Source organism: Nannospalax galili, unplaced genomic scaffold (assembly GCF_000622305.1).
Source record: "Nannospalax galili isolate Female #2095 unplaced genomic scaffold, S.galili_v1.0 scaffold1622, whole genome shotgun sequence".
NCBI classification, from domain to species: Eukaryota; Metazoa; Chordata; class Mammalia; order Rodentia; family Spalacidae; genus Nannospalax; species Nannospalax galili.
This window is the reverse complement of record NW_008348203.1, coordinates 748,604-759,548: the sequence shown is the minus strand read 5'-3', so window position 1 is coordinate 759,548 and position 10,945 is coordinate 748,604. Positions and strand designations below refer to the sequence as shown.

The following is a 10,945-nucleotide window of genomic DNA, read 5'->3' as shown; positions in this document are numbered from 1 at the left end:
GTTCGGCTCCGGCCGCCGCCTGCGCTGTAGCCGGCCGCCCGCGCCGGCTCCCGCGCCGGCTCCCGCTCGGGCTCCGCGCTCTGCCGCGGCGTGGGGAGGGAGCGAGAGGAGCGAGCAGCGATCCAGGAAAGGAGGAGGGACAGAGGGAGGAAGCGAGCGAGCGGCGGGAGCCGGGCGGGGGAGGAGAAGGCGCGGCCGCAAAACCGGGGAGGGGGGCGTGGAGAGGGAGCGGTCTCCTTTCAGCCTACCCGGCCGAGAGCCAGGAGCGCCCCCAAACGCTGCCCTGCGCCCACTGGGCAGCGAAAGTGGCCTCGGGCGCAGACCAGGGGCGCGCCTTGGCCGGTGCCCCCGACACTCCAGTCCTGCACCAAGCTACGCCCCTCAGGGTCCCAGGCTCTGGCGAGTCCCCAAGCCAACCCAGCCTGCGGTCTTCCCTGGGTGGGCGCACTCATTCGCGAGTGATTGTCTCTGGCCACATGCCGTGTGCATGTGAGCGCGTGTTCACACGTGTTAACAGGGGTCACTGCACACTGCCGTGTGGCTGGACACACGCGTGAACAGACAGGGCTCCCTACCTGGCCAGGGTTGTTTAGAGGACAGCGTAAGAAGGGTCAGACCGGGAGCCTCTGTGGTCCTGTGACTTGACCCCACCTCTCGAAATGTCCAGGACTTCCCCTACCCACCCCAAACCACATCCCAGCAGCCTAGGGGTGAGACTGGCTGCAGAATGGGAAATACAAGGGGTCGGAGAAAAGCCGAGTTGCTTTAACCGGTCTACCCTGAAGCCGGGTCTTTAGCGTCTGAGTCCCCACCCCAGCCGGCCTTCCAGTCCGGCAGAGGGCAGCAGGCCTTTCGAACCTGTTCCGGCCGGTCGCACTGTACCAAGCGACCCGCAGAGGGCAGCACAGAGCCTCAGTCTGGGCTTAGTTGTTCCCCACCCAACTCCTTAAAATAAATGTCGAGTTTGGGGAATCCTGGCCAGGGACCACGTCTTCAGATGACTCCAAGGAATATCTGTCCTCGGAGATCCGGAGCCCCCCCCCCCCCTTGGGTAGCAGATACCGAGACTAGGCTGGTAGGGTGGCTGGCAAAGGCTACAGAGTAGACCATCCTTTGGGTCTTCACCTCCTTCCACTGTACACCTCTTTCCATCTGCTTGAAGCCAGATGCCCCTTAAAACCATGCCAGCTTTATTAGAATAACTATCAATGCTGACGCAACCAGGCACAGTGGCCCCTTCTCTGCTAGCACATTAGTGTCCTCCCCATTAACACGTTAGCACTCCTGATAGATTCCTTGTAGGGATGCCAGCAGGCAAAGAAGAAAGCTGAGGGAAGAGACTAGCCCAAGGTCTGTCCCTTTCTTGAGTGGACCAGGATCTGGTTCCCAGTACCTTACCCTTCTACCAAGGAGCCTGCCTGACATTGCAGAAATGCCTGACAGGCATGGAGAGGCCAGCCCCAAGCCCCCACCCCAGCACTATCTTGCCTTCCACAGTTCAGCTCCACACACAGTCCAAAGAGTTGCACAAACCTGTTCCAGCGAAACCGATTCTGGATAGCTCTCAGACTCACTGCCACACCACTGCTTGGGGACAGTCCTGCCTTCTGTCTATGTCCATTTTTATCTCAGGCCTAGCTAGAGCCCCTTCCCGCAGGTGTCCACGATGTCCGTGCATCTTACATTCTTCCTCCAACAACCTTGGGAAAACGCACTATTACTCCCCTGTGACCGAGAGAAGGAACCCCAGGCTCAGAGAGGTTACATGACTTGGCCACGGTCACAAAGCTTGTAAGCATGGAAAGGGAATTTGAATGGCTTTCCAGGGCTGAGTAAACCAGTGGGAGGCAGGCTTGGCAGAGGGACTTACTGGTAGGAGGGGAGGTGGGGCGGCCACACATGAGTCTCCCCTCCCTTCAAGAGCCCAGAGCAGGCGGCTCCCAGTCCCCTCAATTCCGTGATTCTTGCACCCCCTACTCAGTCTCTCCAGCTCACCCACCCCGGCTGTTTGCGAGTTACCAGTGAGCTCCCGCCCTCCCGCGCCGCCTCCTCCCACAGCCCTACAGGAATAGACGCTCCCTAGCTCCTGCGTAAAGGCTCCGCCAGACCCGCTGCCGGGCGGGGGGCGGGGGCGGGGGCTATTCCTGGTGCGGCGACTGACGCAGGCAAGGCGCGGCCACCGCAGATCTCCGCCCCCGACTCACCTGCTCAGTGCCTCAGTGACCTAGGCGGAGAAATGGGGGAGAGTCCATCGCTCCCTTTCTCAGCTTCCAGTTGGCTGAAGTGTCCCAGGCAGGACGTCTTCTGGTGCCCGCCCCCCCCGCCCCCCCGCAACTTCCCATCATTTCTTTGTGTCCTGAAGGTAACAGAGATAACCCTACAGCTGTGTATGTGAATGACTCAACAGCTGTGTCTACAAGGAGCTACCTCAAAGCTTTACTCCCTTATTGCAAACAGTAGCCCAGCCATTGCCTCTTCCCTATGTCTCCAAATGAAATGACCCCTACCAGATCCTCCATCTTACTCCACTAAGTAATGGGAAGGGAAGTTTTGGGGAAAGAATGTGGAGGAAACCTTTTGAGCACTCAGCTGGGGCCTGGACCCTGACCATGTTATGCTGACCCAGTAAGGGGGAGACAAATACCAGGCCCCGTTCTAGTCAGATGTTTCTGCTTGAGCAAGGCCTCTCTCTGTCCTCTGGGGGGGAGGGGCTGACCCTCAATACAGTGCTCCCAGAAGTCCCCAGAGCCATTAAGAATGTCAAGCATCAGGATGGCCCAGTCTGAGACTTCTCTGGCACAACCAGAGCCATGATGCTCACCAGTACCTGCCAGGGGTTGGCCTTGCTGGTCTACCCCCTGGGCCTGCCCTCCTCCTGGTGTTTAGGAGCAAACCAAGGCCCATGTCCTCTATGCCTGCCTCCCTCCCCAGATGTAACAGGTCTTAGGCAAGGCCTACCACCCTGTCCCTCTCTGTCTTTCCACAAGGAGCTCCCAAGAGCAGGTGGGCACAAAGCAGATCCTGGCCTCAGGGTGCAACTAAGCAAGCCTTAATAAAGCAAGAGCTGATGGCTGGAAGGGGCCAGCCTTCCGCAGCCTGAATTCTGGGCACAGAGCAAGGAGACCAGCATGAGCTTGCCAGGGTACCTGGAGGAGGGGACCAGGCCCTCTAACATGCATTCAGTTCTCCTATAAGTCAAGCTCTGAGCTCTGCTTTACATTCTTTATTACAAGAATGGCATGACTGCCAGGTATGGTGGCTCATCCCCATAATCCCAGCACTCAGGAAGCTGAGGTAGGAGGTTTGCCGCAAGTCCGTGAGACCCTGTCTCACTCGACAAAACAAAATAGGAACAAAAAAAGACTGTCATCACTATGGTATCATACAGAGAGAAAGCAAAAGCTTCGGAGGGCTCCTACTTTGCCCAGGGTTTTTCTGTGCATGAGAGGCCGAACTGGGCTTTGGAGCTCTGTGTGTGTGTCCAATATCCAACCTCCAACTCTGTTGTCCTCTCACTTTGAGAGGCTGAGGTTGTAGGAGGTGGGGCCCTGGCAGGGACAGAGGTCCCCCAAGGCATAGGATGGAGAAGGTGGCACATTTAGGTCTGCCTGTATGTCTACTGATCCTGCCTGCTTGCATCCCAGCAGCTCATAGGGTTTTATGATGATGGTTATTTGTGAAGGCACTTGAAATTAATGAAGGCTCTAAAATGGCTGGGACAGCAGAGTCATTGCTGAGACCTCTAATTAGCAAGAAAAACGGAGATGAGGAACTAGGAGGGAGTGGGAGTTGGGTGAACAGCAGTAGGCATGGAGTAAGGGGTGAAGAGGTGATGCCCATACTCAGAGCCTTTGGAGCTGGGTGCTCAGGTGAACCCTATGTTTTGCTTTATGCCACAAATTAGCTTACTGCCTTATTGTGTGGCCTCGAAGGTAGAACTGCCCATCTCTGGGCCAAAGTTCCCTCAGTTATACACTGGGGTCTCAGGGTTCTGTGGCCCCCACATAGGCAATGGAGACACTGGGATGAGATCTCTTAAGTAGCTCCTTAGAGGAAAACTCTTGATTCCTAGAAAACTAAATTCTAGAATTTGGGACTTGGGTAGCCCCTGGGAGCTACAGAAGAGGCCCCAGCCCACCCTGTACTATGAAGCCCTCTATGCTGGGGTTGTTGGGGCCCCTGGCACAATGAAGCTCTAGAGATTCAGGCTGAAGTCAAGTAGATTGGGACATGGCAGTTAATCCATAGGTCAGAGCCCTGTGCTGGCGCAGCTTTGAGGCAGACAAGGGGGTGGGGACCTGTGGGGGCTGGCTGCAAAGTCCTTTCTTAGAAGTAACCCTGTGGTCAGGCTTCAGGTCCTTGCAGCTCCTCCTGACCCCTCCCTAGGAGCCAAAAGGGTCTTGGGGTCATCAGGGTCTCACTTTGGTGTGCCCTGGAGGGTTTCTTGTGCAGTTGCTCCCCAGGTCCTGTCCTGCACAGGACAGCCAGCACAGGGAGGGGATAGAGTCCTGGTGGAAGGGGACCATCCCACAGGGGGTCCAACAGAGTGTGAAGATATGCTGATTGACTTGGAGAGACATTCATGGATGGTCCCAGTAGAGGCCAAAGGCAGGGTGTGGCAAGCCCTCCCATGTAGCCAGAGTACTCTCTTGGAAACTACCACAGGTTTTCTTCTAACCAACAGGTTTCTCATATCCTTGAATCCTCTGTTCTCTTCTTACAATTCAGGCCCCGGAAGCCTTCTCCTTCTAGAACTCTACTCTGAAAATCTCCTCCTTTCCTCAGTAGGCTTTGTGTCCTTCAACACCTCCCTGAGCCTCAGTTTTCTCCTATATAAGATGAGAAGAGGGCAGAACCCACAGCGCAGGGCAGGGTGAGGACTCAAGATTTAGACATGCCCAGCAGGGACTCGAACCCACAGCCCATGGCTTGCAGCTCCAGGAATACAGGTGGAAGCTGATCCCACCTGCTTTGAGGGCTGCTCTCTACCTGCCCTGCCTGTTTATCAGCAGCTTATCTGAAGGCTCCTTTCAGCATTCTCAACCTGAGAAGTTTGGATCCAGTTCTCTGTCCTCTGAGAATCCAGAATGCCCACAGGCACAGACTGATCTTGTGTCTCACCCAGTTTCCACGGCAAGCCGAGTCCTTGCTGCAGAGGGTCCAACACATGTAAATGAAACGGCACTAAAATCCCTTCATCAGCAAGGACCTATGGATCCCCTAGAGAAGGGGCCAGGCATGGTGATCAGGGGCATTCTTGAATCGTAGACAGTCACACCTGTTCACTCATCACTGGGGTCACAGTACCATGGCTGGAAAGGCTCCAGTGTGAGTGACATGCCACTATCTAGGTCAGGAGATTCTCAGAAGTCATCTCTGGCAGAAATGGGAGGTTGACCTGCCTGGTCCATGGTGGCTGGAAGGTGAGAACTTTGTCTGGGGCCAGTTCGGTGAGTGCCCTGCCCACCCCAGAGCCCTCAAGAGAAAATCTGATGCTGTTCCTAACCTTAAGTTACCTTGGAATGGGAGAAGTCAGAGAAGTGTGCTCTCCACTGGGGATAAAAAGATTAAATTGGGAGCAAAAATAAAAATACGAAAATGCAAATAGAAAAAGCAATTTACATAAAGGGACCACTCTTCAGCTCTTTGGGACCCTGGGCTCTGTGCTTGGCAGAGCAGCTGCTCCTGAGGGCCCAGGCTTGGCGATCCCCATGGAGCACATGAAGGAAACTTGAGCTAATGTGTGCAAACAGGCAGCACTGTTAGCAAATCCATTCATTAAGCACTCATCTCGAGTTTGGATGTGCTGGAGACTTGTTTATTAACTTAAGTCAGAACCTGTTATTAACTGAAATCAAAGGCAGACAGTAGAGTCAAAGGTGCCCAACTTCAAAACCAAGAGATCTTGGGTTCCAGTTCTAATTCTGTCTCTAATTGTTATGTGACCCAAGTCACTTCACTTCTCCAAACCTCAGCTGCCTGGTGATATAGGCAGCCCTAAAATGACTCCCAGTGGTTTCTGCCTTCTGGTCTCACACTGTATCATCCTCAAACCCCCTGAGTATAGCTGTACCAACTGACTCACTATTTTTTGGTGAGTGCTGAGTTTGAGGCTTCACATATGGCAAGTAGGAGCTCTAACCATTGAGTTACACCTCCAGACCCTGACTCACTTCTGACAAGTAGTCAGTGGCAGTGGGATGGGATATCACCTTTGAGATAAGATTATAAAAGAGCTGCTGCAGCTTCCATCTTGGATGTTATCTATCTAGAGTGTGTTCATTCATTCTAAGAGGATTGGCTGCTATGTCAGTTCTCTGTTGACAAGCCCACTTGGAAAAAACTGATGTCTCTAGTGAATTACCTAAGACTTTCTAGCACCATAAAGTGAACATGGAAGCAGGCATTCCCTGAGTAGAGTCTTAGGAAGATCACAGCTCTCCGGATTCCTTGTTGGAGCCCCAAGGGACCCTGAGCCAGAGATGCCAGCTCTGCCTCACTTAGATTCCTGCCCTGAGCAATCTGTGAGGTCATATTTATTTGTTTTAAGCCACCACATTTGGGGGTGATTTGTTTTGCAGCAACAACTTATACTCCACCTGTTACATGTGTATGACCATGCCTTGCCCTCACCGTGGCTGAGAGCATGGGGATAATGCAGGCAAAGTGCCTGCTGCCAGTGGGGTCAGGAATGGCACAATGGCTTGGTAGCTAGCTCCCTGGTGAGGTTGAGAAGATGCAGTCTCTTACTCAGCAGCTCCACACTGGGTGTGTATCATAAAGAAACAAACATATCAGTACAGGAATGTCTACCATAGGGTTTTTGTAATAGTGAGGGTCCCTCAATGGGAGAACAATGAACAGAACATGGTGTGATCACACAATGGAACGTGTGTTATCCATGATAACAAAGATAGACACACCAGACTCACACCCATCAGCATAGGCAATCCCACAAGACAGTGTGGAAGAACAGAACAAAGATGCATACAAGGCAGCAACATTTATATCAAGTTCAAAAGTGCTTCCTGTGAACTGAGCATGGGTACCTACACATGTAGGAAAAGTATACAAGCAGGAGAATGACCGACAGTCCAGGGGACTGCCACTTCTCAGAGAGGAAAGGGGGAGGCAGAGTCACCTCATGCTTGGAGTACCCCCACGAGCAGCACGGTGCTCCTAATTGTGTTATTCCACTCACTTGGCAAATCATTTGATCTCCCAACAACTTCACAGGGACCATGTTTTCTTAAGGAAGAAACAGAAGCACAAAGTCTCCAGGGAGATAGCCCTGCACTTTCAAATCCAGTGGGCACCTGCTTGGTCCTCACTCTGATGTTAACATAGGAAGGAGACCACCTCTAGCTATTCTCTGGTCATGTGGGAGACATTTCTCTTCTCCCCATATAGCTATAGGCTGAGATAAGGAAAAGTCTTGATTAGTCTGGGTATTTGCAGAGCTCTCAAGTGCCAACCCTGGTGCCAGCTACATAGCAGGGGAAGCCAAAAACAGGGAAAAGTGGACAAAAGACAGCGTGAATAGGCTGTTCAGTTCAATAGCTTCATTGTACATGGACTCAGTTCTCAGACATAAAGGTTGAAGTTAAGGAATAGGATTGAACATCTAAGACAAGCTAGGCCCTGCAAAGGTCCCTACATAAGTCTCAACTACACCCAAAGAGGGACTATTATTATTCTTATTTAGCCAGTGGAGAAACAGGATCAGAGAGGGTGAGCAACTTCCCCAGCCCACACAGCAGAGCTAAGATTGTAGGGATATGCCCTCCCTCTATCCTGCCCTGCCCTCTGTGAAGCATGGAAATAGAGGGCCCAGGCTTTGCTTGCCACAGGGGGAGCCCACCCATCCACTCATCCACCCATCCAACCATCCCTCCTTCCATCCACCCACTCATTCATTCATTACTAGGCAAACATTTGCCACAGCTTTCACCATGCCCCTAGAGCCCATGTCTAACAAATACAATTCAACCCAGTGTGATGTAGACTATGTTTATGAACACAGACAACAGGTACTGGGGAGTCAGGACAGACATCCAGGAGGTAGTGGTGGCTACACTGAATAAAGGGTGAGAAACTGCCAGTTAGGTATACAGAAGGTGGGGAGCTGCCCCTTGTAGAAAGCATAGGTGCAAAGTCCAGACCCCAGGATAGGGGAGGCAGTGGTCTCAAGAAAGGCTACTGCTGACCAAGGGAGCTCCAGGGTTGAAGGGGGGAACAAAGCTGAGCTGCTACGACCTCTTGCAGTCTGCAGCCAGCTGGGTCTCTGGGGCTGTGACAGTCCTGTGGGGCAGGCTGGGCCCTGCTCCAGAGGGATTTAGAGCAGGGGAGTCTGAACCATAACGGCGCTTGTAATTATGTGCAAAACTGAAGGAGGGCTCCTTAATAATTGATGGTGGGAGAGAGTAAATATCAGCAGAGGCACCCGGCTGCATCGCCCCGTCCCGTCTGGCTGGGGCCCAGGGCAGCCGCCTGGCCGCTAATATGCCTATAAATTATTGAACTTATAAAGAAGAAAGCAGGTGTCATGTCATACCCATAAACAGCTTGTTAGCTAAAACTAACGAAGGGGCCCCTTGGCATGACATCAGTTCCCTTACCCTGATCACAGAAGGAGCCAGATACAGGGAGGCTGGTTTCATTTGGCCCTACACCCTGCCTTCCATCATCTGACCCTCTGTGGCATCAGGTGGCGCTGGAGGGAGACAGATCTAGAGACAGAGCCGGGCATGGGTGAGAGTGGATATTATTGTGAGCAGTAGGTGGTAGTGGCTCCTCAGAGGTTGAAGAGCAGAAGTTGGGAGGCCTCAGAGTGCTCCTCCTAGGGAAGCCACTGCTGACTGTGTCACCTTGACAAGCCACCTGCTTTCAAGTCACCCTCCATTCCAGTTGCCTGGGGACAATCACATCTGCCTTCCAAGGCTGTGAGGAAGGTCCTAGGAGCTTACGTTTACGACAGAGCACGCCTTAGGAATAGATACCCCCTCCTCATCCACCTCCACTGCACAGGGCCTCCTAATTAGATCAGACCTAGATCTAATGAGGCTTCCCTCTGCCAGGCTGGTTATGCTCCATTAAGGCCTGAGCCCAGGACAGCAGTGGGGGAGGCACAGGGGAAGGTGTTGGGCTCCCACTCAGGCTCTAGCAGGGCATCTAGAGAGTAAAGAGGGGAAATGGAGGCAGGGTTCCAGAGTTAGAGCTGCCAGAGTTGTCTCTTAGGTTGGGGGTCTGTAGTCTCTGAAACCCCTTCCAGGAGGTGAAACCCAAGAGTCTGAAGGGTGCCCATGATGTGCTCGGCTCTGCCAAAGGCCACCCAAAGCTAAGATGGGAGGCCAAGGGCTAGGGAAGGCATTGTTCTCCTCTATCTGTCCCTAGTAGTTTCCTAATACCCAGCTGGCCAACAGCACACAGGGTGCAAGCCTGGCTTACCACTTGGTTTGGCTCGGCAGGCAACTCTCCCACCCGAGTCCTGATACCCCAGAGCATATGCTTATAAGTCATTTCCTTCTCTCAGAGGAAAGAAATCTTACACTCACTCACCAAATAAGCTCAGTTAAATCTCTTTTCCTGGAGGTCCTCCTTTGTGTTTTTGTTTTGTTTTGTTTTGTTTTGTTTTGTTTTGTTTGAGACAGGGTCTCATTATGTAGCCCTGGCTGACCTGGAACTCACAGTGATTTGCCTACCTCTGCCTCCCCAGTTTTGTGATTAAAGGCGTGCGCCACCATGCCCGGCTTCCTTTGTGTTATCTTGCACAGCCTTGATCTGGTCGGCCCATGATATCAGGATGTCTGCTTTGCAGACTCACACTGAGGTCCCTGCAGCTGTCCAAAACCACATAGCACTGGGGCATCTGGAGCATGAATTTCCTGTCTCTCTCCCAGCACTAGAACTCAGGCTCAGCCTCAACCATTTGTGCAAGGTGGCAGAGGGGCAAGCCAGGAGTTCTCTTCCTGCCCCAGACTCTTGGTCACCCATCCTCTGCTCATGTGTGGGTGGTCTGTGGCATCAGCCAGGCTAACCTGGTCAGAGAACAGATGGAAGCATTTTCAAGAGACAGCTCTCAGGACTGGGTACTCACCCTGGGCCCTAAGGACAGCTCTCTATCCCAAGAGAAAGCATCTTTAGACTTGGTCATTTGTGGAGGACAGGAGCCATCAGTTTAACTTCCATGCTCAGACCAAACTGAGTAGGAGCCCACAGAATAGCCACCGGGGGACAGCAAGGCAGGCCAGACCTCTGGGCAGATAGCAGGTAAGTCCTTAGCCAGTGGGAGCAGAGATGACCACAGGTCAGGGAGAGCCAAAGCTCTGGAAGTAGGCTGGAGCAGAGCCATCCTCAGGGTGGAAGAGGGGCTTGTGCTGGATAGCTTTAGTTGTCAACTTGACACACCTGGATAGAGGAAGCCTCAATTGGGGAATTTCCTCCATTGGACTGGCCTGTGGCCATGTGTGGGGGGGGTATTTTCTTGATTGTTGAGTGATGTGGGGAGGGCCCAGCCCATTGTAGGTGGTGCCACCCCTAGGCAGGTTGTTGTTCTATATTGTATAAGAAAGCAGGCTGAGCAGGGGCCAGGGGAGCAAGTCAGTAAGCAGTGTTCCTCCATGGCCTGTGCTCCAGCTCCTGCCTCCAGGCTCCTGCCCTGAGTTCCTACCTTGGGCTTCCTCAGTGATGAACTGTGACCCAGGAAATGCGATAAACCAAATAAACCCTTTCTTTCCCAAGTTGGTATTGGTCAGAGTATTTTTTCACAGTAATTGAAGGCAAACTAGAAGAGAGCTGGAACAGCTGGGCATGGTGGTGCACGCCTTTAATCCCAGCACTTGGGAGGCAGAGACAGGCAGATCTCTATGAGTTCAAGGCCAGCCTGGTCTACATAGTGAGTTCCAGGACAGCTGGGGCTACAGGGAGACCCTATCTCAAAAAGACA

General features: G+C 52.9%; 1 protein-coding gene across 12 annotated transcripts in view; it reads right to left on the bottom strand.

Annotated features, from left to right (window-relative positions):
* The window catches only part of Lingo1 (leucine rich repeat and Ig domain containing 1), a 181,068-nt gene that overhangs the window by 18,115 nt on the left and 152,008 nt on the right, over nucleotides 1–10,945 (bottom strand). Inside the window, exon 1 of one of the 12 annotated variants that reach the window (XM_008844893.3) lies at nucleotides 1,534–1,771. The exons of the other annotated variants lie outside the window; for them this stretch is intronic. The gene's annotated coding sequence lies outside the window, so the exon portion shown is untranslated. Of the gene's footprint in view, nucleotides 1–1,533; nucleotides 1,772–10,945 lie in introns of those variants that run through there. 12 annotated transcript variants of the gene reach the window in all.